We start from the raw sequence: 25,569 nt of genomic DNA on the forward strand, positions 1-25,569 counted from the left end.
CTCCTCCTGCCTCCAATCCCTCCCAGCATCAGAGTCTTTTCCAATGAGTCAACTCTTTGCATGAGGTGGCCAAAGACTGGAGTTTCAGCTTCAGCATCATTCCTTCCAAAGAACACCCAGGGCTGATCTCCTTTACAATGGACTGGTGGGATCTCCTTGCAGTCCAAGGGACTCTCACAGTTCAAAAGTATCCATTCTTCAGTGCTCAGCTTTCTGCACAGTCCAACTTTCACATCCATACATGACCAAAGGAAAAACCATAGCCTTGACTAGACGGACCTTTGTTGGCAAAGTAATGTCTTTTGAATATGCTATCTGGGTTGGTCATAACTTTCCTTCCAAGGAGTAAGCGTCTTTTAATTTCATAGCTGCAGTCACCATCTTCAGTGATTTTGGAGCCCAAAAAAATAAAGTCTGACACTGTTTCCCCATCTATTTCCCATGAAGTGATAGGACCACATGCCATGATCTTCTTTTTCTGAATGTTGAGTTTTAAGCCAACTTTTTCACTCTCCTCTTTCACCTTCATCAAGAGGCTTTTTAGTTCCTCTTCACTTTCTGCCATAAAGGTGGTGTCATCTGTTTTCTGAAAACATGGGAGGAGTTAGTCACATGGAAACAATTCAAAGTAAAGTGATGCTACATGTATTTGGTTCTTTGTGTTCACAGAGTTGGCACCAGAAATGAAGGGCAAAGGAGGAAATACCAGAGCTCACAATGTGGATTGAATGGCTGTCTTCTTATGCAGGTAACTCAGACCTGCATTTATACACAATATTCTACACTAGATTTTTTATTTTGTAAGAGTACGTTGGTGGTGTGAGAGTTCAGTCTTTTAAGAGTTTTCCTTTGTGATTTTCTTTCTTTTTTTTTTTTTTTCTAATTTTATTTTATTTTTAAACTTTACATAATTGTATTAGTTTTGCCAAATATCAAAATGAATCCGCCACAGGTATACATGTGTTCCCCATCCCGAACCCTCCTCCCTCCTCCCTCCCCATACCATCCCTCTGGGCCGTCCCAGTGCACCAGCCCCAAGCATCCAGCATCGTGCATCGAACCTGGACTGGCAACTCGTTTCCTTCATGATATTTTACATGTTTCATTGCCATTCTCCCAAATCTTCCCACCCTCTCCCTCTCCCACAGAGTCCACAAGACTGTTCTATACATCAGTGTCTCTTTTGCTGTCTTGTACACCGGGTTATTGTTACCATCTTTCTAAATTCCATATATATGCGTTAGTATACTGTATTTATGTTTTTCCTTCTGGCTTACTTCACTCTGTATAATAGGCTCCAGTTTCATCCACCTCATTAGAACTGATACAAATGTATTCTTTTTAATGGCTGAGTAATACTCCATTGTGTATATGTACCACAGCTTTCTTATCCATTCATCTGCTGATGGACATCTAGGTTGCTTCCATGTTTTGGCTATTATAAACAGTGCTGCGATGAACATTGGGGTACACGTGTCTCTTTCCCTTCTGGTTTCCTCAGTGTGTATGCCCAGCTCTTTTTTTTTTTTTATCCATACCTGCATTTTATTTTTTTTTAATTTATTTATTTTAATTAGAGGCTAATTACTTTACAATATTGTATTGGTTTTGCCATACATCAACATGAGTCTGCCATGGGTGTACACATGTTCCCAATCCTGAACCCCCTCCTACCTCCCTCCCCATACCATCCCTCTGGGTCATCCCAGGGCATCAGCCCCAAGCATCCTGTATCCTGCATCAAACCTGGACTGGCGATTCGTTTCTTATATGATATTATACATGCTTCAATACCATTCTCCAAAATCATCTCCCCCCTCCCTCTCCCACAGAGAGCTGATTATACAGAGTGAAGTAAGCCAGAAAGAAAAACACCAATACAGTATACTAACACATATATATGGAATTTAGAAAGATGGTAACGATAACCCTGTATGTGAGACAGCAAAAGAGACATAGATGTATAGAACAGTCCTTTGTGATTTTCACAATCAGCAGTGTTAGGAATCTTTTGTGACTTCTAAACTATGTGAAAATTGGTTCTATTTTATAATACTCTTTTAGGTGTCTTCACATTCTAATGCTCTGAAGTAATGTTATTTTCAGTAAAATAAAGTTGTCTTAGATACTAATTTCAAGTGTAACTATTTGAGGATATTTTCATGGGCAGATATTTGCAATTCTGATGATATTTTCAATTACTGTTTTCTCTAAACATTCTTTGTTAAGCTGTTAAAATTGAAAAGGTGAGGTAGCATCTGTAGACCTTGATGCATTGACTTTCAATAAACAAAAGTAACACTTTAGTAAGCAAGCAGTTGCTGCAATTTCTACCTATCTGTTCACAGGTGAACTTCAGCATCTTGTTTTATGTTTGCTGGCTGTTTAGATGCATTCTTCCTTTAAGTAGTTGTTTATATTTTATTTATATTTTTATTCATACATTTCTCAGTTATTTATCTTTTTTAGTTATTAGCTCTATGTATATCCCCCAAATGCAAATCAATTTCCAAATTACTTTTTTCAATTGATGTTGCTGTATCTCTTCCTAAATCCTAAAGAGAAAATTCAAATTGTCAAATATATATATTTTAAACTTCAATCATTTGTTAAAAAGATCCTTCCATCCTAGAATGGAGACAGCCATCTCCTTAATAAATTGAAAGTAAAGAATATCTTTCTTTATATTTTAATTAAAACTTTGTTCATTTTTATCTCTGGGCTTTCTATTTTATTCCATTGATCAATATTTCTGTCTTTGTGCCAGTACCATACTGTCTTGATAACTGTGGCTTTGTAGTAAATTTTTATATAAGATATTAATTTTAAATACAATTTCATTAGCTTCCAAATGAAAATAGACTTGTGGCAACACATTTAGCTAGCAAATAAATTGTCCTTTTCCAATGTGTATCTTGATTATTTGCCACTCTGTAAGATTTTGAGATTCAAGACAATATTTTTATCAGCCTTATATGATAAGGTCTGAAAATACCAAATCATAATAAAGCTTAATGCTCAGTAGTTGGATGAGTAAACAAATTATCTTAAATTTCAGGAAGTCTCTAGTAATAAATAAATTTACAGGTAATTTTGTCCAAAACTCTGACATAAGATACAAACAAACACTATGGAACAAAGGAAAAATGTAACTGAGTTTGTCCTCTTGGGGCTCACTCAGAGCCTCCAGGGTCAGAGAACATTATTTGTTGTCTTCTTGCTCATCTACCTGACAATGATGGGCAACCGACTCAGTGTCCTGACTGTGGTGTTCAGCCCAACTCTGTGTTGCCCTATATACTTCTTTCTTAGTTACTTATCATTTCTCAATGGTGTTTATTCTACTACAGTTACTCCAAATATGATTATAGGCTTACTCTGTGAGGAGAAAACTGTTTCCTTCCAAACTTGCATGATACAACTTTTTATAGGGCACTTATTTGGTGGTGCTGATATAATACTCTTGGTGGTCATGGCCCATGACCGCTACATGGCCATCTCCAAATCCTTGCATTATTTGACAGTCATGAATAAACGAGTTTGTATTCTGTTGCTACTACTTACTTTGGTTAGTGGGTTTTTGCAAGGGGTACTTCATCCTCTCTTTGTTTACAACCTTCCCTATTGTGACCCCAATGTCATTGACCATTTCATCTGTGACATGTACCCATTGATAAAACTTGCCTGTCATGACACCTACATTACTGTCCTCACAGTGCTGGCCAATGATGGGACAATCTCCGTGGTCATCTTTACACTCTTACTCATCTCCTAGGGGGTCATTCTGTGCTCCCTAAAAAATGTTAGTCAGGAAGGGAGGCACAAAGCCTTGTCCACCTGTGGCTCCCACATTACTGTGGTGTTTCTCTTATTTGTGCCCTGTATTTTCATATATGTGAGACCACCCTATAACTTACCTGTTGATAAATCCTTGAATGTGTTTTATATCATTATAACTCCCATGTCGAACCCTTTAATCCCTTTAATCTATACTGTGAGAAATGGAGAGATGAAAAATGCCATGAAAAAAAAAACTCTGGACCAGAATAAGAACATGGGGTAGCAGGGAAATGTGTCACTTATTTTCAGAGAAGAATTGCTCTTTCCAGGAATGTCTTGTATGATTATCTGTATTAAATTTCTATTCAGGATTGAAACATGATGAAACTTGAACATGATGAAAACTTTTACTATTTTTTTATTATTTGAATATTTATATTGATCACAATACAAATGTTCATAACTTCATAGTTCAAAATACGTATTTTGTTTGAATTATACTTTTGAAGATTACTACAGTTTTTTATGTAAATATGTATAGTTGTGGGTTGTAATACACCTCTATAGAGGTTATAAATGTATGTTGTATGTGATGAAAAGACCCTTAGGCTGGGAAAGATTGAAGGCGGGAGAAGAAGGGTATGACAGAGGATGAGATGGTTGGAGGGCATCACTGACTCAATGGACATAAGTTTGAATAAACTCCAGATGTTGGTGATGGACATGGAGGCCTGGCATGCTGCAGTCCATGGGGTCACAAAGAGTCAGACAAGACTGAGCGACTGAACTGAACTGAACTTATATGATGAGTTAAAGGTATAGTAAATACTGTAAATTTATTTTAGCTAGTGGAAACTTTTATCATGTTTCTCTTTCCAAGAGTGCAATTTTGTTTTGGAATTAATGGGACACATTACAGATTTTGAAAAATACTAAAAGTGATGTGACATAAATGTTTTGTTCATTTCTCTGCACACAAAGACAGCTAATGTTAATATTTAAAGTATGTGTCTTACTTTTGTATCTATAGATTAGTTTTTTAAGTGAAAGTGTTTGTCTTTCAGTCATGTCTGACTCTTTGTAACCCCATGGACTGTACCCTGCCAAACTCCTCTGTCCATAGAATTCTCAAGGCAAGAATATTGGAGTGGGCTGCTATTCCCTTCTCCAGGGGATCTTCCCGACTCAGGGATCAAACATGGGTCTCCCACATTGCAGGCAGATTCTTTACAATCTGAGCCACCATGGAAGATTACAAACATTATTTAGTAAATATTGCTTGACATGTTGGTGTCAAAATAGAATGTAAAGTTACAGAAAAATAATCAAATCTTATTTGATTACTGGAAGTAGTCAAACAGGAGATTACAAGAGTGAACATTGACATTCTAGGAATCAGTGAACTAAGATGGACTGGAACGGGTGAATTTAACTCAGATGACCATTATATCTACTACTGTGGACAGGAATCCCTTAGAAGAAATGGAGTAGCCATCATAGTCAACAAAAGAGTCCAAAATGCAGTATTTGGATGCAATCTCAAAACCGACAGAATGATCACTGTTCGTTTCCAAGGCAAACCATTCAATATCACATAATCCAAGTCTATGCCCCGACCAGTAATGCTGAAGAAGCTGAAGTTGAACAGTTCTATGAAAACCTGCAAGACCTTTTAGAACTAACTCCCAAAAAAGATGTCCTTTTCATTATAGGGGACTGGAATGCAAAAGTAGGAAGTCAAGAAACAGCTGGAGTAACAGGCAAATTTGGCCTTGGAGTACAGAATGAAGCAGGGCAAAGGCTAATGGAGTTCTGCCAAGAGAACACAATGGTCATTGTCTGACCCTTTGCGACCCTATGGACTATAGCCCACCAGGCTCCTCTGTCTATGGAATACTCCAGGCAAGAATACTGGAGTGGGTTGCTATTTTCTTTTTCAGGGTATCTTCCCAATCCAAGGATTGAACCCACATCTCCTGCATTGCAAAAAGATTCTTTACCACTGAGCCAGATGGGAAGCCCTGTATATGTATGCTTTTGTATATGTGTGTGTGTGTGTGTGTACACATATATATTATATTTATATTTGCCTTTTCATAAATCACTGTGGTTGGTGACTGCAGCCATGAAATTAAAAGACACTTGCTCCTTGGAAGAAAAGCTATGACAAATCTAGATAGCATATTCTAGATATCACTAAAATGTTTCATTTTAGTAAAAGCAGACATCACTTTACTAACAAAGGTCCATATAGTCAAAGCTGTGGTTTTTCCAGTCACATATAGATGTGAGATTTGGAGTACTAAGAAGGCTGAGTGCGGAAGAATTGATGTGACTGAATTTTGATGCTAGACAAGACACTTGAGAGTCCCTTGACAGCAAGAAGATCAAACCAGTCAATCCTAAAGAAAAGCAACCCTGAATAGTCAGTGAAGGTACTGATGCTGATGTTCCAATACTTTGACCACTTGATGCAGTGAGCCAACTCACTGGAAAGGACCTGGTGCTGGGAAAGATTGAGGACAAAAAGAGAAGGAGGCAACAGAGGACGAGATGTTTGGATGGCATCACCAAGTCAATGAACATGAGTTTGAGCAAACTCAGGGAAAAAGTGAAGGACAGGGAAGCCTGTTGTTTTGCAGTTCACGGGGTTGCAGAGAGTCAGACATAACTTGGCAACTGGACAGCAATATATAATGTTTCTACTGTCTGTTAAGATCCTGTGAGTAGTGGAGGAAAAATAACTTCTAATATTATGACTTCCAAAAATTTGTCAGATTTGTCTCATAGACCCTAATCCTATCAAGGAAAATTCTCATTAAATACTTGCTGAGTGACTGTCTGAACTCATTTGACTGAATAAAGTGAAATAAAAGTGAAAATAAATGTTTGTTAAATGTGGTAGGAGTAAGATATATAGGAAATAGTGAGGTCACAAAGGAGAAATTAGTCATTTTCTTTGAAGACTTCAGGAAAGCAAGAAAATGAATTGAATGCTAATGGATGACTGGTTGCTAGTTAGTAAATAAAGGTAAATTGGGCTCAGTCTCTGTGGGGTCTCTGGGTCCTGGTGCACACAGGTTTTGTTTGAGCCCTCCAAGAGTCTCTGGAAGGTTTGGGATTTGAGTGTTTGAGTGTCTCCTTTGAGTGTTTGAGTGTCTCCTCCTATGGAGACATGGGTCAGCAGTGGCCTGCCATGGGGACAAGGTCTCTGGCTGCAGCATACCTGGAAGGCACAATGTGTGGTGTAAGTCCTCTTGGAGGAGGTCAACATTAGCTCCACCACAGAGCCACCAAGCAGACAACCCACAGACTGGAGCACAATTATACCAAGGAAGCTTTCACACTGTTATAAAGGGTCTAGGACCCACAATAGATCTGCCAGCTTGGGGATCCAGCAAAAGGACTTAAACCCCCCCGGGAATTTTACTTTGAAGCCCAGTGGGATTTGATTACAGAACTTCCACAGGACTGGGGAAACAGACACTCAGAAGGCACAAACAAAACCTTGTGTGCACCAGGACACAAGAAAAAGGAGCAGTGACCCCACAGGTGACTGAGCCAGACTTGCCTGTGAGTGTCCAGGAGTCTTGGATGGAGATGTGGATTGACAGTGGCCTGCCACAGGGTCAGGGTCACTGAATACAACAGTGCTGGCATAAGTCCTTTGAAAAGGTCACCATTACTGTGATTACCCATACCAGAGGTTGGCCTCAGGCCAAACAACAGGAAGGCGAAGCTGTTAACAGAAAATTGGATTAAAAATTACTGAGCATGTCCTTGCTTACCAGAGCAAGATCCATATTCCCCCACAGCCAGTTCTTCCCAACAGCCTTTTATCTTTATCCATCAGAGGGAAGACAGAATAAAAACCATAATCACAAAAAACTAACCAAACTAATCTCATGCATTGCAGCCTTGTCTAACTCAGTGAAAATATGAGCTGTGCCCGATAAGACCACACAAAATGGATGAGTCATGGTACAGTTCTGAAAAAAATGTCCACTGGAGAAGACTATGACAAACCACTTCAGTATTTTTGCCTTGAGAATCCCATAAGCAGTATGAAAAGGCAAAAAGAAATGACACTGAAAGATGAACTCCCCAGGTCAGTAGGTACCCAATATGCTACTGGAGATCAGTGGAGAAATAACTCCAGATGGAATGAAGAGACGGAGGCAAAGCAAAAACAATACCCAGTTGTGGATGTGACTGGTGATGGAGGTAAAGTCCAATGCTGTAAAAGAATAATATTGTATAGGAACCTGGAATATTAGGCCTGTGAACCAAGGTATTCAGTTCAGTTCAGTCGCTCAGTCATGTCCAACTCTTTGTGACCCCATGAATCACAGCACGCCAGGCCTCCCTGTCCATCACTAACTCCTGGAGTTCACTCAAACTCACATCCATTGAGTCGGTGGTGCCATCCAGCCATCTCATCCTCTGTTGTCCCTGTCTCCTCCTGCCCCCAATCCCTCCCAACATCAGAGTTTTTCCAATGAGTCAACTCTTCGTATGAGGTGGCCAAAGTACTGGAGTTTCAGCTTCAGCATCATTCCTTCCAAAGAACACCCAGGACAGATTTCCTTTAGGATGACTGGTTGGATATTCTTGCAGTCCAAGGGACTCTCAAGAGTCTTCTCCAACACCATAGTTCAAAAGCATCAATTCTTCAGTGTTCAGCTTTCTTCACAGTCCAACTCTCACATCCATACATGACCACTGGAAAAACCAGAGCTTTGACTAGACAGACCTTTGTTGACAAAGTAATGTCTCTGCTTTTCAATATGCTATCTAGGTTGGCCATAACTTTCTTTCCAAGGAGTAAGCATCTTTTAATTTCATGGCTGCAATCACCATCTGCAGTGGTTTTATTTTATTTATTTTATTTTTTAAATTTTATTTTATTTTTAAACTTTACAATATTGTATTGGTTTTGCCAAATATCGAAATGAATCCACCACAGGTATACACGTGTTCCCCATCCCGAACCCTCCTTCCTCCTCCCTCCCCATACCATCCCTCTGGGTCATCCCAGTGCACCAGCCCCAAGCATCCAGTATCATGCATCGAACCTGGACTGGTGACTCGTTTCATACATGTTATTCTACATGTTTCAATGCCATTCTCCCAAATCTTCCCACCCTCTCCCTCTCCCACATAGTCCATAAGACTGTTCTATACATCAGTGTCTCTTTTGCTGTCTTGTATACAGGGTTATTGTTACCATCTTTCTAAATTAGAGCCCCCCAAAATAAAGTCTGACACTGTTTCCACTGTTTTCCCATCTATTTCCCACAAAAGGATGGGACCAGATGCCATGATCTTAGTTTTCTGAATATTGAGCTTTAAGCCAACTTTTTCACTCTCCTCTTTCACTTTCATCAAAAGGCTTTTTAGTTCCTCTTCACTTTCTGCCATAAGGGTGGTGTCATCTGAATACCTGAGGTTATTAAGGTATTGGAAGTGGTCAAACAGGAGATGGCAAGAGTGAGCATTGACATTTTAGAAATCAGAGAATTAAAATGGGCTGGAATTGCAAATTTAATTCAGATAAGCATTATTTGTACTACTGTGGGCAAGAATTCCTTGAAAGAAATGGAGTATCACTCATAGTCAACAGAAGAGTCCACAATTTAGTACTTGGGTGCAATCTCAATAACAACAGAGTTGATCCCAGTACATTTCCAAGGAAAACAATTCAATATCACAGTAATCCAAGTCTATGAGGCAACCACTAATACTAAAGAAGGTGCAGATGAATTGTTCTATGATTATCTACAAGATCTTCTAGAACTAACACACAAAAAAAGGATGTCCATTTCATCATAGGGGGCAGGAATGCAAAAGTAGGAAGTCAAGAGTTACCTAGAGAAACAGGCAAGTTTGGCGTTAGAGTACTAAATGAAGTAGGGAAAAGACTAACAGAGTATTGCCAAGAGAACACACTGGTCATAGCAAACACCCTCTTCCAACAATACAAGAGATGACTCAACACATGGACATCACCAGATGGTCAAAACCAAAATCAGTTCCAGAAAGTTCCAGAAAAACATATGCTTCTACTTTATTGACTATGCTAAAGCCTTTGACGGTATGGATCACAACAAACTGCAGAAAATTCTTCAAGAGATGGGAATACTAGATTACCTTACCTGCCTCTTGAGAAATCTGTATGCAGGTAAAGAAGCAACAGTTAGAACCAGACCTGGAAGAACAGACTAGTTCCAGATTGGGAAAGGAGTATGGCAAGGCTGTATTTTGTGATCCTACTTATTTATCTTGTATGCAGAGTACATCATAAGAAATACCAGAAATGCAAATCAAAACCACTATGAGATACCATTTCAGGCCAGTCAGAATGGCTGTGATCCAAAAGTCTACAAGCAATAAATGCTGGAGAGGGTGTGGAGAAAAGGGAACCCTCTTACACTGTTGGTTGGAATGCAAACTACTACAGCCACTATGGAGAACAGTGTGGAGATTCCTTAAAAAAACTGAAAATAGAACTGCCTTATGATCCAGCAATCCCACTGCTGGGCATACACACTGAGGAAACCAGAATTGAAAGAGACATGTGTACCCCAATGTTCATCGCAGCACTGTTTATAATAGCCAGGACATGGAAGCAACCTAGCTGTCCATCAGCAGATGAATGGGTAAGAAAGCTGTGGTACATATACACAATGGAGTATTACTCAGCCATTAAAAAGAATACATTTGTATCAGTTCTAATGAGGTGGATGAAACTGGAGCCTTTTATACAGAGTGAAGTAAGCCAGAAAGAAAAACACCAATACAGTATACTACCACATATATATGGAATTTAGAAAGATGGTAACAAAAACCCTGTATATGAGTCAGCAAAAGAGACATTGATGTATAGAACAGTCTTTTGGACTCTGTGGGAGAGGGAGAGGCTGGGATGATTTGGGAGAATGGCATTGAAATATGTATAATATCATATATGAAACAAGTCTCCAGTCCAGGTTCGATGCACAATACTGGATGCTTGGGGCTGGTGCACTGGGACGACCCAGAGGGATGGTATGGGGAGGGAGGAGGGAGGAGGGTTCAGGATGGGGAACACATGTATACCTGTGGCAGATTCGTTTTGATATATGGCAAAACCAATACAATATTGTAAAGTTAAATAAATTAAAAAAAAAAAAAAAAGAAATACCAGTCTGGATAAGTACTAGCTAGAGTCAAGATTGCAGGGATAAATATAAAAAACCTCAGATATGCAGATGACACTACCCTTATGGCAAAAAGGGAAGAGGAACTAAATAACCTCTTGATGAAAGTGAAAGAGGAGAGTGAAAAAGTTGGCTTAAAACTCAACGTGCAAAAAATTAAAATCATGGCACCCAGTTACATCACTTCATGGCAAATAGATGGGGAAACAAAGGAAACAGTGACAGACTTCATTTTCTAGGTCTCCAAAATCACTGCAGATGATGACTGCAGCCATGAAATTAAAAGATGCTTGCTACTTGGAAGAAAGCTATAACCAGTATAGACATCATTTTTTTTTTCTTTGCCAAAGGTGTCATTTATTTATTTTTATTTTTATTTTGTTTTAGCTCTTTTTTTTTTTAATTTTTAAAATTAAAAAAATTTCAGGTATACACGTGCTCCCCATCCTGAACCCTCCTCCCTCCCCCTCCCCATACCATCCCCCTGGGCCGTCCCAGCGCACCAGCCCCAAGCATCCAGCATCGTGCACTGAACCTGGACTGGCATCTCGTTTCATACATGACATTTCACATGTTTCAATGCCATTCTCCCAAATCTTCCCACCCTCTCCCTCTCCCACAGAGTCCATAAGACTGTTCTATACATCAGTGTCTCTTTTGCTGTCTCGTATACAGGGTTATCATTACCATCTTTCTAAATTCCATATATATGCGTTAGTATACTGTATTTATGTTTTTCCTTCTGGCTTACTTCACTCTGTATAATAGGCTCCAGTTGCATCCACCTCATTAGAACTGATTCAAATGTATTCTTTTTAATGGCTGAGTAATACTCCGTTGTGTATATGTACCACAGCTTTCTTATCCATTCATCTGCTGATGGACATCTAGGTTGCTTCCATGTCCTGGCTATTATAAACAGTGCTGCGATGAACATTGGGGTACACGTGTCTCTTTCCCTTCTGGTTTCCTCAGTGTGTATGCCCAGCAGTGGGATTGCTGGATCATAAGGCAGTTCTATTTCCAGTTTTTTAAGGAATCTCCACACTGTTCTCCATAGTGGCTGTACTAGTTTGCATTCCCACCAACAGTGTAAGAGGGTTCCCTTTTCTCCACACCCTCTCCAGCATTTATTATTTGTAGACTTTTGGATCGCAGCCATTCTGACTGGCGTGAAATGGTACCTCATAGTGGTTTTGATTTGCATTTCTCTGATAAGGAGTGATGTTGAGCATCTTTTCATGTGTTTGTTAGCCATCTGTATGTCTTCTTTGGAGAAATGTCTATTTAGATCTTTGGCCCATTTTTTGATTGGGTCATTTATTTTTCTGGAGTTGAGCTGTAGGAGTTGCTTGTATATTTTTGAGATTAGTTGTTTGTCGGTTGCTTCATTTGCTATTATTTTCTCCCATTCTGAAGGCTGTCTTTTCACCTTGCTAATAGTTTCCTTTGATGTGCAGAAGCTTTTAAGTTTAATTAGGTCCCATTTGTTTATTTTTGCTTTTATTTCCAATATATTAAAAAGCAGAGACATTACCTTGCCAACAAATGTCCTTCTAGTGAAAATTATGTTGTTTTTTTTTTCAGTAGTCATGTATGGATGTGAGAGTTGGACCATAAAGAAATCTGAGCCCCTAAGTCTTGATGCTTTTGAACTGTGGTGTTGGAGAAGACTCTTGAGAGTCCCTTGGTCTGCAACTATTTCAAACCAGTCAACCCTAAAGGAGATCAGTCCTTAATATTCATTGGAGGGACTGATGCTAAAGCTGAAACTCCAATACTTTGGCTACCTGATGTGAAGTACTGATTCATTAAAAAAGACCATGATGCTGAGAAATATTGAAGGCAGGAGGAGAAGGGGTCAACAGAGGATGAGATGGCTGGATAGCATTATCAACTCAATGGACATGACTTTGTGAAGGCTCCAGGAGTTGGTGATGGACGGAAAAGCCTGGTGTGCTGCAGTTTCTAGGGTTTCAAGGACTTAGACATGATTGAGTGACTGAACTAGTAAAATCAGTTTTGAAATTAAAAAATAACCCAAGAAATGTACCCGAGCCATAACTATGGTGCCCTGAAGAAGTAAAAGAAGTTTTGGAGAAGGAAATGGCAACCCACTCCAGTGTTCTTGCCTGGAGAATCCCAGGGATGGGCGAGCCTGGTGGGCTGCTGGCTATGGGGTCACACAGAGTCGGACATGACTGAAGCAACTTAGCAGCAGTAGCAGAAGAACTATAAGTATTTTTATTTCATTGAATTTGAGAGGATTGGGGTAAAGCAAGGAAAGTCCTGGGTGCTTGGAACACCCACATCATGGAGAATACAATTTACTCATAATTTTGAGTTTTATACTGTATGAAATTGTGACCCACTGAAGAGTTTTTCAGCAATGAAGTAATATGGTAAATCATGCATTTTAGGAAGATTACTCTTGTATCTATGTAGAGGACAAATGGAGAAATTTAAGAGGCTGGAGAACAATTTTGGAAAATATGACAATAGTTGGGAGAATCTGAACTGAGACATTAACTGTGGCATTGGACTGAACAAATGAACAAAAAGTATAAAAATACAAACCTTATTTAAAACCTGTGGGAATAGGGGTAAAGGAATGTTTAAAAGATAGCTCCCAAGCATATTTCCTGAATGTCTTTATAGAGAAAAGTATTTGCCATCAAGAAAAGAAATATAGGAATAGTAGAAAGGTATCTACGGATTTTTTTTTTAATTGGAGTTTTCAAGTAAGTACTCTGATATACAGGACAAAACTTTTGAAGATGCTTTGTGCTAAATAAATAACCTAAAATCACCTACATAGAAAGTATTTGACATCATGGAAGAAATAAGTTCAAAAGTGAAGGGTGCATTAGAACAGGATAAGAAACAGGTTTTTAGGGGAACATGGGTGTAGCAATATATAGGAAGTAAACAAAGAAAGTATATTCAGTTACATTTTCAATATAGGGACTCTAAATTAATGATAAGAGAGACAGTAGAAGATAAGGCAGAATATGATGCAGTAATACCAGAAGCCAAAAAAAGGCAGTGTTTTAAAGACAAAATTTATTTTCTAATTAAGGGATAATTGCTTTGCAAAAATTTGTTGTTTTCTGTCAAAGATCAACATGAATCAGCCATAGGTGTACATATGTTCCCTGCCACTTGAATCTCCCTCACATCTCCCTCCCCATCGGACCCCTCTAGGTTGGTTCAGAGTCCCTGTTTGAGTTCCCTGAGACCTACAGCAAATTCCAATTGCCTATCTATTTTACATATGGTAATGTAAAGTTTCCATGTTACTCTCTCCATACGTCTCATCTTCTCCCCTCTCCCCATGTCCATAAATCTGTTCTCTACGTCTGTTTCTTCGTTGCTGCCTTTCAAATAAATTTACCAGTACCATCTTTCTAGATTACATATATATATATATATATATATATATATATATATTAGTATATGGTATTTATCTTTCTCTTTCTGACTTACTTCAGTCTGTATAATAGGCTTTAGGTTCATCCACCTCATTAGAACTGACTCAAACATGTTCCTTTTTTATGGCTGAATAATATTCCATTGTGCATATGTACCACAATTCTTTATCCATTCATCTGTCGATGGACATCTAGGTTTCTTCCATGTTCTAGCTATTGTAAACAGTACTGCAATGAACATTGGGGTACATGTGTCTTTTTCAGTTTTGGTTTCCTCAGAGTATATGCTGAGGTGTGGAATTGCTGGGTCATATGGTGGTTTTATTCCTAGGTTGTCTAAGGAATCTCCATACCACCTTCTATAGTGGCTGTATCAATTTACATTCCCACCAACAGTGCAAGAGGATTCTATTTTCTCCTTCTTCAGTATTTATTATTTGTAGAATTTTTGATGATGGCCATTCTGACCGGATTGAGGTGATATCTCATTGTAGTTTTGATTGTCATTTCTCTAATAATGAGTGATCTTAATCATCTTTTTATGTGTTCATTAGCCTTCTGTATGTCTTCTTTGGAGAAATGTCTGTTTAGGTCTTTTTACCACTTTTTACAACTTGTTTGTTTTCCTGGTATTGAGTTGTATAAGCTGGTTGTATATTTTGTAAATTAAACCTTTATCAGTGTTTCACTTGATATTATTTTCTCTCATTCTGAGGGTTGTCTTTTCAAAAGGCAGTGCCTTAGAAGTAAAACATAAAGCCTCTCAAAGTGTCTGTTGAGCAAACTATAAGAAGTAATGATGCCTGTTGTTAAGATATCTGAAAGTGAAATTTTGTCTGAAGAATATACTTGCAACCTTTTATTTAGCCTAGAATCCTCTAACATCTCATTGAATTGCTAAGTTCTTCTGAGATTAAATCCATCTCTTTGATCATCATAAAGTAGAGTAAAAGAAGAGACTCCATCATTGCAAATATGTAACTAATAATCTAGTTGGGTAATATGATTAGCAGTTGCTTACAGAAAAGAAAATAATGGAATGTGACTAAATGGCAAGACAAATTACATAAGTGCTGTGGAAATCCGAGGGCCTGAGAAGTCAATTTTAGATGAATCAGACTGAACAAAAACAAGAAGTGAATGCCTTGGGAGCAGTGTTCAATAGAATTATTGGTTAGATTTCTCGTATTTGTGGGTAGAAAAATGAAGATGAGTTCATTGAACAGACGTTTGGAATTGACATTATGTTTTGGAAAATCTTGGTGATGAAATAATGAAGAAAGATGGTATAGTAATATCACAAGCCAATGCAGCACTAATATTTTTCCAATACAGATTTTGTATATGACTGTGAGCTGAACAGAAGAAAACAGTGGGAAAGAAAACATTGAAAGAATAGGAGAAAAATGTTCTGAACAATATAATGCCTCAGCTTTAAGTACTAGCTATAGGTCCCTATAGTCAAAGTTATGTTTTTCCCAGTGGTCATGTATAGATGTGAGAGTTGGACCTCAAAGAAGGCTGAGAACTTAAGAATTCATGCTTCTGAAGTGTGGTGTTAGAGAAGACTCTTGAGAGTCCTTTGGACAGCAAGGAGATCAAACCAGTCAATCCTAAAGGATATTAACCCTGAATATTCATTGTAAGGTCTGATGCTAAAGCTAAAGCTCCAATACTTTGGCCACCTGATATGAAGAGCCAACTCACTGGAGAAGACCCTTGTGCTGGGGAACATTGAGGGCAGGAGGAGAAGGGATCAACAGAGGATAAGATGCATGGATGGCATCACCAAGTCAACGGATATGAGTTTGAGCAAATTCGGGGAGATAGTGAAGGACAGAGAATCCTGTTGTACTGCAGTTCATGGCGTCACAAAGATTGAACGCGACTTCGCAACTGAACAACAACACCTATCAGATCTTATCTACGTTGATATGACTCATGCTATGTGCAAAAAAGGGTGTAAATCCTCTCAGATGCTTGAAACTAGATACATTTTGTATACATCAACTAATGCTCCAGAAATAATGTCAAGACTGATTCACAATTCACACTCTTGATAAAGTGCAATGCCCAAGAAAACTATTGATTGGAAAGACTTTGTAAGAATTGTACTGATACAGAAGTTCAGCAGGTGTGATTAGGCGGTGAGAACAGACAAACCACAGGTAAATGTAGGAACAAGATTCTCATCCCCTTATACTGTAGAATAGACACACTTCCACAATCAATGGTCCTGGATGAAGAAGGATTTACCTGGTGACTTCCCAGCAGGAAGCTGATAGAGAGCAGTGGGAGAGATTTTCTTCCTTAGATGAATGGGAGTACGGACCCAGAGGAAAACAAGGCTTTCATACAGTTAAAATCTGCTAGGGAAAGACCTTGTGAAGGAAAGCTTTATGCAGAAACTGGTCACATGCTAGAGTTCTACACAAGAGGATGAAATATAAACTTCTCCCTATAAATAGGAATAGGTAAATATATATATATATATATTTGTAAATGTATATTCCTATAAATATAAACAGGTAAATTTATTCAAATCTTCAAACTGCTGTGCCATACAAATTTTTCTCAGGTTACTTAGACCCTTGCAAAAGCAACAAATAAAAAATGTTAAATATCCTATCCAGAAATTAGGGTGTTACTCTTAAATCTTCCTTTCTAATAAACTACAAAAGATGCTGTGATTCAGTGACACAAATACAGGACATGGTCATCAAGCAACTTCAATATAGATATAATTGCCTAATAGTCAACCTGTTCCAACTTTACAGTCTTATAATACATCCAGCATAAAAGCAAAGCAAAAGTTTCTTAAGCATTAAGAACTATACATAAAAGGTCTTAATGACCCAGATAAGCACAATGGGATGGTCACTCACCTAAAGCCAGATATCCTGGAGTGTGAAAGCTACTGGGATGATGGAATTCCACCTGAACTATTTCAATTCCTAAAAGAAGATGTTGTTAAAGTGCTCCACTCAATATGCCAGCAAATTTGTAAAACTCAACACTGGCCACAGGACTAGAAAAAGTCAATTTCATTCCAATCACAAAGAAAGGCAATGCCAAATAGTATTCAAACTACTGCACAATTGCACTCATTTTACATGCTAGCAAGATCATGTTCAAATCGTTTATGCTAGGGTTCCACAATACATAAACCAAGAAATCCAGATTGCAAGCAGGATTTAGAAAAGGAAGAGGAACCAGAGATCAAATTACCAACATCTGCTGTATCATAGAAAAAGAAAGAGAATTCCAGAAATTTCTGCTTCATTGACTTTGCTAAAGCTTTTGACTATATGAATCACAATAAACTGTGGAAAATTCTGAAAGAGATGGGAATACCAGACCACCTTACCTGCCTCCTGAGAAACCTGTATTCAGGTCAGAAAGCAACAGTTAGAATTGGACATGAGACAATAGACAGGTTCAAAAAATTGGGAAAGGAGTATGTCAAGGCTGTATATTGTCACCCTGTTTATATAACTTATACACACAGTACATCATATGAAATTCCAGACTAGATGACTCACAAGCTGGAATCAAGATTGTCAAGAGAAATATCAACAAAATCAGATATACAGATGACACCACTTTAATGGCAGAATGTGAAAGTGAACTGAAGAGACTCTTGATTAAGGTGAAAGAAGAGAGTGAAAGAGATGACTTCAAACTCAACTTTCAAAAAACTAAGATCATGGCATCCAGTCTTATCACTTCACGGCAAATAGATAGGGGAAAATTGGCAACAGTGACAGATTTCATTTTCTCAGGCTCCAAAATCACTGCAGATGGTGACTGCAGCCACAAAATTTAAAAACATTTGCTCCTTGAAAGAAAAGCAATGCCAAACCTAGACAGATGGAATGATTGTGGTTAGTATATAGGTTGCTTAAAGAAGAAATCATCTTCCAATAAATGTCTTAAATCCATCGATATTCCTTCAGGCTGCTGCCCCATTATCTCCCACTTGAAGCACATTTTAATCTTCATCCCTCCTCCCTTCATAAGGCATACCCGTGATTTTCACAAAACTTTGTCTTTTAACTTTGTGCCTCAACTTGTAGAGTTCCCTCTGCCTGAACTATTTTATCCATCTGCCTTACTGCTTACATTTCAAAGATTAACTACTAGAATCTCTTCAAACCTTAAACATTTGAGCATTTTCATTCTTTTGTAAAGTCATCCTTAACACTGAAATGATTCCAACTGACACATTTAGATTTTGTCTTCCCTATTCCTTTTCCCATTCCCTCCTTGTGCTTAAATACCTGCTTCCCATTGGTGAACTGTACCTCCCTTACCCTCTTGATGCTGGTAGATTTTTAATAAAGTGATTCCCCTCCTCCATGAAATTAAAAGATGTTCACTCCTTGGAAGGAAAGTTATGACCAACCTAGATAGCATATTCAAAAGCAGAGACATTACTTTGCCAACAAAGGTCCGTCTAGTCAAGGCTATGGTTTTTCCAGTAGTCATGTATGGATGTGAGAGTTGGACTGTGAAGAAAGCTAAGCACCAAAGAATTGATGCTTTTGAACTATAGTGTTGGAGAAGACTCTTGAGAGTCCCTTGGACTGCAAGGAGATCCAACCAGTCCATTCTAAAGGAGATCAGTCCTGGCATTTCTTTGGAAGGAATGATGCTGAAGCTCCAGTACTCTGGCCACCTCATGTGAAGAGTTGACTCATTGGAAAAGACTCTGAAGCTGGGAGGGATTAGAGGCAGGAGGAAAAGGGGACAACAGAGGATGAGATGGCTGGATGGCATCACAAACTCGATGAACATGAGTTTGAGTGAACTCCAGGAGTTGGTGATGGGCAGGGAGGCCTGGCGTGCTGCAGTTCATGGGGTCGGAAAGAGTCGGACCTGACTCAGCAGCTGAACTGAACTGAACTGAATTCCCCTCGACCAAAAGGAGAAGGAGACAGCAGAGGATGAGATTGTTGGATGGCATCCTCTACTCAGTGGACATGAATTTGAGCAAACTGCAGGAGATAGTGAAGGTCTTGGAAGCCTGGAGTGCTGCAGTTCATGGATTTGCAAAGAGTTGGATACAACTTAGCCACTAAACAACAATCTCTGCCAGGGTAAGCATATCTGTCAGGCTAAATTTAAAGAGCCCCTTACACCCCTGAAGTCAGTGATTGTTCCAAGAAAAGGTGCAAGGTCTATCAACAGGCAGTCAAAATAGTTTGTGACATACTTACAAAATGATAAAGAAAAATCTTTTTAAAAAGAACCAATAATAGGAAATTGAATGAAACGATGGAGAGCAAGTGACAGAGTACTGACAACAGTGATCAGCCTGTGGGCCCAGACTTTCCTGAAGCCAGTCAGCCTTCAGAATCTCTGGCTTTATGTGAGAAAAAGGCACAGAAATATAATGGGTTTAAAAAGTTAATTTAATTACACTTGCTAACTAATACTGCTTCCACATATCTTCACCAACAAAACACATACGACATTAGTTTGTAACTCTGCCAACTACCAATTTCTCCCTAGACTAGTGGGCTAAAGTCTGTGGGGTTGCAAAGAGTCAGACACAACTGAGTGACTGAGCACATACACAGACTCTAAAATATGATAGGAGAAGGAGAATGTTGCTTGTTGGCTGTACCATTCCAAGAGTTCACTGTCATGTCTATTACCTTTAATCATTGGGAAATATTTATAAGAATTTAAGTCAAAATACAACTATCTTTACCGTATTTTCCATGTTACTTTATATCATAACTCTGAGCTGGACACCTCCGAGTCTATGTTGAGGTTTTTAAATTTTATTTCTCCTTTTTATTTCAGTGGAATTTTTTCTCCCCCTTCTGTTGATCCCTATAATCACACATTACAGGGGATGCAGGTTATTCTCTCTTAACTATAATTATAGTTAGGACAGTCTCAGTAATTGGTGGGGATTTCCAGTCCATCTATGACCTTTCTTATAACAGAAAATTTCTTTTTATTTAGAGCACCACTAAGATACCACTCAAGAATCTAGTGGCTTTCACTCATCGATGATTGCTGTTGTTGTTCAGTCACTCAGTTTTGTCCAACTCTTTGCTACTGCATGCACTGCACTAGGCCAGACTTCTCTGTCCTTCACTATCTCCTGGAGTTTACTCAATCTCATGTCCATTGAGTTGATGATGCCATTCAACCATCTCATCCTCTGTTTCCCTTCTCTGCTCCTGCCCTGAATCTTTCCCAGCATCAGTGTCTTTTACAATAAATCAGCTCTTCACATCAAGTGGCCAAAATATTAGAGTTTCAGCTTCAGTATCAACCCTTCCAGTCAGGGTTGATTTAGTGTTGGATACACTTGTTTGAGCTCCTTGCAGTCCAAGGGACACTCAAGAGTCTTCTCCTGCACTACAATTTGAAAGCATCAATTCTTTGTCACACAGCCTTATTTATGGTCCAACTCTCACATCCATACATGAATCCTGGAAAAACCATAGCTTTGACTAGATGGACCTTTGTCAGCTAAGTGATGTGATACTTTTGTAAGTACCAATTATCTATATTATATATATACATATATTTGCTTGAAGCAACCAAAGTAGGCAGTGGTTTCTTCACACAACTATAAATGAAATGATATGGATAACTATGAATGAAATCCCGTGGACAGAGGAGCCTCATGGGCTATAGTTCATAGGGTCACAAAGGGTCAGACAAGACTGAAGTGACTTAGCACATATGAATAAAACAGACTAGATCATCAAAGTGTTTCCAAGGAAAAGACCATCAAAAATGGCAACTGGGATATTTTTGGTTCATTTTAAGTTGATTGTTATTAATGACATAAGATAGAGATCTGGTTTCATTTTTGGATGTGACTGTCCATTTTCCCCAATATATGTATTGAAGTGACTATTTTATTCACATATTCTAAATTAATTTATCACTGATGTGTGGTTTTATTACTGGTTTCTCTATTCTGTTCCGCTGATTTATGTCCATTTTATGTCAGTGCCATACTGTTTTGACTACTATAGCTTTGTAATGTAATTTAAAATCAAAGAGCATGAGATATCCAGCTTTGTTTGGTTTTCTCAAGGTTCTTTTTGCTATTTGGACCTTTTATGTTTCTGTACACATAGCAAGATTGTTTCAGTACTGTGAATAATGCCACTGATATTCTGTTAGGGATTTCATTGAATCAGTGGATTGCTTTGGCTAACATGGTGGTTTTACAAATAACATTTCTTTCAATCCATGAGCACAGAATATTGATTTGCTTCCTTTGCCTTTCTCAATTTCTTTTATCAATGTCTTAGACTTTGCAGTGTAAAAAAATCTCACTTTTCTTTACTAAATTTACTCCTAGGTGTTTTATCATTTTTTGATGCAACTATAATATCTAAAGCTCAGGTACATTTTCTGCTTATCTTATCTATTTTTTATTGAATAGCTGTTAGAAAGACCAAAATTTATTAAGAGAGTTTAATCAGATATCGATCACATGGTTATATGCAGTTTTATTCAATATATGCACTTTAATAAATGCCTCCTTTATTAAGGTTAAGCTTCAAATTTCTATGGCAGATTTACTTTCTTGGACTCCAAAATGACTGGGGATAGTGACTGCAGTCATGAAAATAAAAGATGCTTGCTGCCTGGAAGGAAAGCTATGACAAACCCAGACAGCACTTTAAAAAGACATCACTTGGCTGACAAAGGTCCATCTAGTCAAAGCTATGGTTTTTCCAGTAGTTGTACAGATGTAAGAGTTGAACCATAAAGAAGGCTGAATGCCAAATAATTGATGCTTTTGAATTGTGGGGCTGGAGAAGACTCTTGAGAGTCTGTTTGACGGCAAGTGGATCAAGCCATGAGTAAAGCCATCCTTTACAATGAGTAAAGCCATGAGTAAAGCCATCCTTTACAATGAGTAAAGGAAATACTCATTGAAGTGACTGAAGCTGAAGTTGCAATATTTTAGCCTCCTGTTGTGAAGATCAGACTCATTGGAAAAGTCCCTGATACTGGGAAAGATTGAAGGCAAAAGGACAAGAGGGAAGCAAAGGATGAGGTAGTTAGATAGCATCACTGACTCAATGGAAATTAAGTTGAGCAAACTCCAGGAGATAGTGAAAGACAGGGAAGCTGGGTGTGTTTCAGTTCATGGGATCACAAAGAGCTGGACATGACAGAGACTGAAAAATAACTGTCACACAGTAACTACACTGTTTTAGATTTAAAAATAAGACCAAGACTTTTCCAATTACACTCTCATATCCAGCAAATTGTATTATATAGGAAATATTTTCAGTGAGAAATAAGTGATGTCAGGTACTCACTAATGGATTTAATTATGATCCTAATGCCAGAATCAATGAAGGACTAGGAAACCTGGCTTGCCGCAGTCCACAGAGTTGCAGAGTCAGACAGGACTTAGTGACTGAACAACAACAACAAACTATACTTTAATAAGCTATCTTCAACTTTACCCTTCCTAATATGCTTGCAAATAAGAATATGCACGTATCTATGTGTTCAGTGGTCTGGGTGTCTCAGTGGGACCCCAAGGTGATAGAGGAAGTCTGGCATGACTCAATGTTACATCTAGCCCTTCTCATTTATCTTCAAGTGGCAGAAAGAGAGAAAGAAGTAGACTAGTTCTACTTCTCTTTTTGTAAAGATGGTAATGTCATGGGGACTCCACCCTCATGGCCTAATTACCTCCCAAAGGCCCCACCTCTTGCAACCATCCCACTGGAGGTGAGGGTTTCAATATGGGGTCACAGAGATTCAGTCCATAACAATAATAGCTCATGCTATTTATAGTTAGCAGAATTTACTTAGAATACTAAGGCACTATACATTCTCTAAGGTGGTCCTGTTTTATTGTTCTTACATAATTTATCCTGTTTAATTATTACAAATATTCACCAGCTTTTATAAACAGTTGTTGAATCAACTATAGGAAAATTTTTTTTAAATCCAATATGTTGCTTGGTCAAAGAAATACAAATCTACTTGGCAAATTGGAGCTATATTAAAACTCAGTTAATTCTTCACCATTGAAATCATTAATAGGACATAGCAAATTTAATCACAAATTCTTTTAGTGTTCTTTAACATTAATTACAGAGAAGGCAATGGCACCCCACTCCAGTACTCTTGCCTGGAAAATCCCATGGATGGAGAAGTCTAGTGGGGTGCAGTCCATGGGGTCACTAAGAGTCGGACACGACTGAGTGACTTCCCTTTCACTTTTCACTTTCATGCATTGGAGAAGGAAATGGCAATCCACTCCAGTGTTCTTTCCTGGAGAATCCCAGGGATGGCAGAGCCTGGTGGGCTGCCGCCTCTGGGGTCGCACAGAGTCTGACATGACTGAGTGACTTAGCAGCAGCAGCAGCAGCAGCAACATTAATTAAAAGTGCCCCTCTTTTCTCATCAAACAACTACAAGTTCATCTGATGAATAGGCACATTGTAAATGAAATCTGTAAAATGACTTAAACATTGATGTACCATCATCACTTCCAAAATGTTCTAAGGTTTTTGAGACATAAATTACCACATGTGCTTTAAAAAATACTGTGTTCCTTTTATGACTGTATCAGGATATTTCTACTCTATATCATTTCTGGGGGAAAATTTCTATCATCCTAAAAAAATAATTAGTCCATCTTGACATACATCTTTAGAAATATTCAGAATTGTTCAATAGAAAAGTTTGTCTTGAAACACCTGTAGTTATTTTCCTATTTATTAAAATATTTTAAAGAAATATTTAGCCCTTAATAAGAATATTAGTCATAATATCTTTCTCCCTTTTTCCTTCTCACAGCCAAAATAACAAAAATACTTAAATTACTGATGCTTTTGAAAATAAAATAAATGTCTTCATGATATAAGTAAAAGTAACTGTAATAAAAAGACAGTGATGGGACTTCCTTTGTGGCCCAGGGGTTCAAATCTGCCTACCAGTGCAGGGGACATGGGTCTGATCCCTGGTCTGGGAAGATCCCACATGCCACTGAGCAACTAAGCCTGTGCACCACAACTACTGACCCAGGCCTCTAGAGCCTGCGAGTTACAGATACTGAAGCCTATGTGCCTAGAGCCTGTGCTCCACAGCAAGAGACCAGTCCCCACTCAGGACAACTGGAGAGAAGCCAAGCACAGCAATGAAGACCCAGCACAGACAAAGACAAATAAATAAAAATTAAAACAAAAAATTAAAGATAGTGATAAATTGAAAACATGCTTGCAACCCACAACAAAAACATTCATTTTTGTGAGAAGAATTTACGGGGCTCCAAATAAAGAGTACAAGTGGATACATTAGCTATGAAAAACTTAATTTTGTTTATATGATTAAATCTAAGGCTTTGTTTCTTCTAGGGAAATCTGGGGACTCAGGAAGAGTAGAAATGGGTGGAGACTGTACTAGGGGTGGGGTAGGCACACAGTAAGACCTTTAGCGAAACCCTTAGACTAGGGTTAGAGATCATGCTCCACCAACAGGAAACCCGTCAGCAGTCCTTGCCAGAGTGTGGTGAATGTGGGACAGAGGCCTTCTCCGTGTGCTATCCAGGCTCTCAGGCCTCAGGGAAGGTGGGTGAGATGGGGGCCCAGCACAGTTTGGGGACGGTGTCCAACAGAGACCCAGAGCCCTCGCCCCACGGGCCCACAGGCCAAATCCAGGCTACAAAGCAGCGGAAGTGAAAGTGAAAGTCACTCAGTCGTGTCTGACTCTTTGCAACCCCATGGACTACACAGTCCATGACTTTCTCCAGGCCAGAATACTGGAGTGGGTAGCCTTTCCCTTGTCCAGGGGATCTTCCCAACAGAAAGCAGTGAATCTCTCCCCAGTCCCCACCTCCATGACCTATAAGTTGCAGAGGTCAATATGTGCATGGTCCCCGGTGCCCTGGGCAGCTGGAGGACATGACCCTGGCTATTAAAGTAAGAGTTCACCAGCTTCTGTCTCTCCATTCACGTTTCCACACTTGGTCCAGTGTTGATCAGTTGTTCACCCCCAGGAGATGGCAGGAAGTTAGGTTGGTATGCAAGGATCTTACACATCACTACTTCAGGCTCGCCTCTGTTGTTGGGACCTCTCTCAAAGAAGGTAATTGTTGCAAACTGGGAATTAACCCAACTGGTATTTGCTACAAGTGCATCTCTCCAGTT

General features: G+C 38.8%; 1 pseudogene; it reads left to right on the forward strand.

Annotated features, from left to right (window-relative positions):
* The first annotated feature begins 3,130 nt into the window (after nucleotides 1-3,130).
* Nucleotides 3,131-4,063, forward strand: LOC133261585 (olfactory receptor 4A15-like; annotated as a pseudogene).
* The last annotated feature ends 21,506 nt before the right edge of the window (nucleotides 4,064-25,569 follow it).

Source organism: Bos javanicus, chromosome 15 (assembly GCF_032452875.1).
Source record: "Bos javanicus breed banteng chromosome 15, ARS-OSU_banteng_1.0, whole genome shotgun sequence".
Taxonomy (NCBI): Eukaryota; Metazoa; Chordata; class Mammalia; order Artiodactyla; family Bovidae; genus Bos; species Bos javanicus.